The sequence below is a fragment of the Bos javanicus genome, chromosome 16 (assembly GCF_032452875.1).
Source record: "Bos javanicus breed banteng chromosome 16, ARS-OSU_banteng_1.0, whole genome shotgun sequence".
NCBI classification, from domain to species: Eukaryota; Metazoa; Chordata; class Mammalia; order Artiodactyla; family Bovidae; genus Bos; species Bos javanicus.
The window spans coordinates 50,691,193-50,697,192 of record NC_083883.1 but is presented as its reverse complement, the minus strand read 5'-3'; positions in this window follow the sequence as shown (position 1 = coordinate 50,697,192).

Below are 6,000 nucleotides of genomic sequence, written 5' to 3'. Positions count from 1 at the left end.
CTCATTGGAAAGGATTCTGATGCTGGGAGGGATTGGGGGCAGGAGGAGAAGGGGACGACAGAGGATGAGATGGTTGGATGGCATCACTGACTCGATGGACGTGAGTCTGAGTGAACTCCGGGAGTTGGTGATGGACAAGGAGGCCTGGTGTGCTGCGATTCATGGGGTTGCAAAGAGTTGCACACAACTGAACGACTGAACTGACTGAACTGAACTGAAGTGATATAACATTCTTTGAAAGCATCTTGATAAGTTAAAGATGTGTATTGTAAACTCTAGAGCTGTCACTAAAAAGAAAAGGTAGTGCTAATAAGCTAATATTGTAGGTGAAATGGATATTTGAAAACATTCATTTAATTCAAGAGGGCAGTAAAATAAGAACAAAAAAAAGAGAAATATGTGAAAACAAATAGTAAGATAGTATATTTAAACATAATCATATATATAACCACATTAAATGTAAATGGCCTGTATCTTCCAATTAAAAGAAAGAAATTGTAAGACTGGATTAAAAAAAATCAAAATCCAACTATATGCTGTCTACAAGAAAACTCATTTTAAATAAAAAACACAGTTAAGTTAAAAGTGTGGAAAAAGATATACCATATGAACACCAACCAAAAGAAAGAAGGGGCTGCTAAATTAACATCAATAAAGGTTTATTTCAGAATAAGAAATACTATCACGGACAAGGAATGACATGTCATAATAATAAAGGAATCAGTATATATATATATATATATATATATATATATCTCCCTTATATTTCTTCTGATTTTTGCTCTATGTAACCTTGTTTCTTAATTGTTAGGTATCTGATGATGTATGATATTTATCTTCTTTGTGAACTGTACCTTTTATCATTAAAAATATTCATCTTAAAAAAATAAATAAAATAGAGGGTGGTCAAAAAATAGTAAAGGATCAGTTCTTAAAGAGGATGCAGTGATCCCAAATGTGTCTGCACCCAACGAGAGCAAAATACAAGTTTTTTCCATGTGCACATGAGAGAGTCACTCAGAGAGGCCACATTCTGAGTTCTAAAACAAGTTCAAATACGCTTAAAAAGGATTAAAATCATGCAACATATGTTTTCTGACTACAGGAAAATTAAACTAGAAGTCAGTGATAGACAATCTCTGGAAATACCTAAATACTTGGAAACCAGCCAGCACACTTCTAAATAACTCATGGGTCAGAAAATAAATCACAAAAAAGATTAGAAAATGTTTTAAAGTGAATAAAAATGAAAACACAATATTTGTAAATTGTGGGATGCAGCTAGGCAGTTCTTGGAGGAAAACTTATTGAATTCTTAAATTAGAAGAGAAGAAAAATTTCAAGTTAATAATCTAAGCTCCCTCTGTAAGAACTATAAAATGAGGAAAATTTAAATCCAAAGTAAGCAGAAGGAAATAACATTAATAAAGATAAAAGAGAAAAATAAGTGAAATAGAAAACAGAAAGCAATAAGAAGAATCAATAAAACCAAAACCTGTTCTTGAAAAGTTTTATTGATAAACCTTTAAACAAAATTATCAGGAAGAAAAAAGAAAAGACAAAAACGACCAATGCCTGAAATAAAAGAGGGGACATCACTACTAAGCCTACAGACACTAAAAGAATAATAAAGGAATGCTGTGAGCAACTTTGTGCCAATATGTTTGAAAACTGAGATGAAACGTGTAAATTTCCCAAAAAACACAGACTACTAATGTTCTCTTCAGAAGAAATAGGTGCAGCTAACATATTTATCTATATACAAAATCTAAAGGACACTACAAAAAACCTACAAGAACTAATACGTGAGTTTAGCAAGATCACAATGTACAAAAGGTCAAAGTACAACAATTAATCGAACTTTTACATTCTAGCAATGAACATTTGGAAATTAAAAATTTTTTAATTATGATAAGATAAAAATGATGCTTTTAGCAATCAGTTCAACCAAAAGGGAAAAAAAAGTGTGTGTGAGGCTCATACATTGAAAACTACCAAATATCACTGAAATAAATTTTAAAAGATCTGAAGAAATGGAGAGATATATCATGTTCATGAATTGGAAGATTCAGTATTGTGAGAATGACATTTTTCCTGAAATTGATCTATAGACTCAAAGAAATAATTGTTAAAAACAACCCAGAGTGATTTCTTATAGAAACTGACAAGCTAGTTTTAAAGTTAACGAGGGGGAAGAGGGAGGAGGGTTCAGGATGGAACACATGTATACCTGTGGCGGATTCATGTTGATATATGGCAAAACCAATACAATATTGTAAAGTTAAAAAATAAAATAAATTTAAAAAAAGAGAAAAAAATAAAGTTAACGAGGAAACAAAATGCACCTAAAGTAAGCTAATAATTTTGTAAAAGAAGAAAAAATTTGGAAGGCTTATACGGTATCTCAAAGCTTATTGTAAAGCTAGAGGAGCCATGACCGTGTGGTACTGATGAAAGGATGGACAAATAAATCAATGGAACAGAGTTCACAAACAACTCTTACGTATTTGGCCAATTAATTTTTGACAAGGTTGCCAAGGCAATTCAGTGGGAAAACTATAGACATTTCAACAAATGATGCTGTAACAACTGGACACTCAAATGCAAAGAAATGAATTTCAACCCTTACCACACACAAAAACAAATTCAAACTGGATCCCAGATCTAAACAGAACTAAAACTATAAAACTTTTAGAGAAGACATAATAGAAAATTTTGGTAGCCTTGGATTAGACAAAGGTTTTCTAAAACAGAAACAAAAGTAAAAATTACGTCAAATTAAAAGAAATTTTATTGAAGTGTAATTTATTTACAATGCTGTGGTAGCTTCTGCTGTACAGCAGAGTGACACATATATGTAATGTGTTATATATTATGTATTTATTATATGCCATATATACACATATAACTGTATGTGTGTACAGTTATACATATATGTAATTCTTTCACTTTTAAATTTCAATTTACTAAAATTGAGACTTTTGTTCTTCAAAAGACACTGTTGTTGAGAAAGTGAAAGGACTTATCAGTTCCTGAGAAAATGTATCCACAAGTCACACGTCTGCAGAGGAGGCATTGGATGGTAAAATATCTGGGGTAACAGATGGAAAGGCTCCTGCCCAAGGTCCCTGGACACTCAGGGGCTGCACTGGCACCAAAACCAGGTATTCTGACCCAGCTGGGTTGAAGGTTCTGGTGTTGTATTAGTGTTAGTCGCTTAACCATGTCCAACTCTTTGCAACCCCATGGACAGTAGCCAACCAAGCTCCTCTGTTCATGGAATTCTCTGGGCAAGAATACTAGAGTGGGTTGCCATTCCCTTCTCCAGGGGATCTTTCTGACCTGGGAATCAAACGCAGGTCTCCTGAATTGCAGGCAGATTCTTTACCACTGAGCCACCTGGGTAGCCCTTAAGCACAATCTAATCTTTTAGTGAATTTTCATTTTCCAAGTGTCCAAGCCTCTCACTGTGCACATTTGTCGGCCAGAGGGTCCTAGGTGGGCTGGTCTGCCCTCTCTCTTGGCTTCACTCTTCCCAGTGGGCAGCATTCCCAGTCATCACCAGGACAAAGGGGGCAGGCAAACCCAGGATCCCTCCCTCTCCAACCTGAGTACGGTGTTCAGCCAGTCTGCCAGCATGTGGACCCCATAATGCTGGACCCCTGTCCTCCTGGGTTCCCAATGCCACCCACCAGGAGTGCTTTCAGGAGCTGGGGTTGCTTCCCTGGATGCACAGGGCTGGCTTGAGCGGCCGCTGGACCAGCACTTGAGGTGCCTTTGGAAGAAATCCACCTTGGGGGCAGTGTGGTTATTCTGGCAGAATCTGGAGAAAAAAAATAACGTTGCCTTTATAAGTGAGTCAGCTGACCATTTTACAATTCTTCTCCAAACCAACGAAGCCATTTTCACAACATAAAATGAGCAAAAAATGTAATTATTTCAAGGTGTCCTTTACCTCGAACTCACTGGAGGCTCACAGCTTAGGGGTTTTAAAAAATACATATATTTAAAGCAAATATTATTGCAAATGACTACTCTGTAATTTGGATTAATTGCTTTTGGTTTTTTCTGGAAATAAAATCTTTAAGGCAAACCCATAAAAGCCCTGGAGCCCAGGGCGGCTGTTCCTTGCAGAGTCTGGTTTACAGGGAGCTTGGGGCTGCCCTCGGGGGACTTCAGTGGGTCATGGAGTCTCCTCTTGGGCCAAAGACCCTGGAGGAGGCTTGCCAAGCTCTGCAGAGCCCATAAAGGACGACCCCGGCCCAAGAGGGCAGCCTATGAGCCTCAAGGACGGTCCAGGAAAGGCTAGCCAGGTTCATCACGACCCCCTCTGCAGGGTAATGTCAGAATCCCAGCCAGACCTTGCTGGGTCAGTTTCAGGGACACACAAGGGGCTGGGGAGAGCTGAGCCTGGGCTGTGCCAGGTGGTCATATGAAACACATGGCTGTGAGTTGGGCAGGAGGAGGGTGTGAAGGAAAGGGAACAGATGGGAGAATCTGGCACCACAGGGCACCTCCTCTGGGGCTTCCTGCCCTCTTTGGAGCAAGCTAGACTTGAGGCTTTGCCGACCCAGGAGTCCATCTCAGCAAGGCTGTGTGTGTGTGTGTGTGATGGGGGTGTTCATCTTTGGAGGGGGCTGAACAGCCACGTGTGATGCTGCAGGAGCACCAGGGAGACAGTGATGGAGCAGGGGCCACTCAGAGATCTCTGGAGACCCTCAAGAGCAGTGTCAGCAGATTTGGGGAAGAGGGCAGAGTGTCTGAAAGGGGCAGGGCAGGAGTGTCACATGACTGCTACTCACCTGGTCCCTTCAAGCCCGTCACCTTATTTATTCTGAGTAGCTTCCTAGGTGGCTCAATGGTAAAAGGAATCTGCCTGCCAATGCAGAAGATGCAGGAGACGCCTGTTCGATCCCTGAGTCAGAAAGATCCCCTGGAGGAGGACATGGCAACCCACTCCAGTATTCTTGCCTGGGGAATTCCATGGACAAAAGAGCCTGGTGGGCCACAGTCCATGGGCTCACAAAGAGTCAGATACAGCTGAGCACACATGCATAGGTATAACCCTGAGGTGCACCATCTTTCCTGAGTACTGTGTCCAGGCTGTAGCCAGGAAGGGCAGACGGGGGAGCTGTGCTTCCTCCAGGAGCTGCAGAGGGAGGGGAGAAGGGGCAGGTCCTGGGCCCTGGAAGATTCCATCCCTGGGCCAACAGCAGACACAAGACACAGGTCCCACCTGCTTGTTAAGATGAAATTTGCTACTGCAGGCAGCTGGACAGGGAGGACAGAGGTCTGGGGATCTGGGCCAGCTTGGGTGCCTTTGTGACCTGGAACAAGTTCTATCCCACCACTTGCTAGGCCTCGGTTTACCCAGTTCATTCTCAGTGTCATCATGAAATGCAATTTCCTTCTTTCATTGGACAGGGGATTCATCCATCCATCATCTGCCCATCCACCCATTCTTCATGCATCCATCCACCCATCCATAAATCCATTCTCCAAGTAAATATCCACCCACCCACCCATCCATCCGTCCATTCTTCATGTACCCATTCATTCACCCATCAGTAAATCCATCCTCCATGTATATATCCATTCATCCACCCATCCATCTATCCATCCATCTATCCATCCAAAACTATCAGTCATCTCTCCCATGTCACACTGTCTGTCAGGCCCTGGAGAACATAGGGAAATAAAACAGGTGAGAAGCCCCCACATGAGTGACACCCTGAGAGTTGCATGGGGAGATAGAAGTTTGAGGACCAGGCAGGAGGTGTGTGCAGTAGGAGTGCAGGTGAGAGATGGGGCAGCCTGGAGAGGTGGCAGCAGAGGGTTCACACAGCAGGAGGTGAAAATGAACGGAAAACAGCTGCCCTTGTTGGGGAGTCATGTCTGTGTCCTGGGCCATGCCTGGGGGCCCCACCAGACTGCGCCCCACATCTTGCCCATGGCCTCCTCCTGGCTGGCAGCCTCAAGGTCCTCATGTGCCCACAAGCA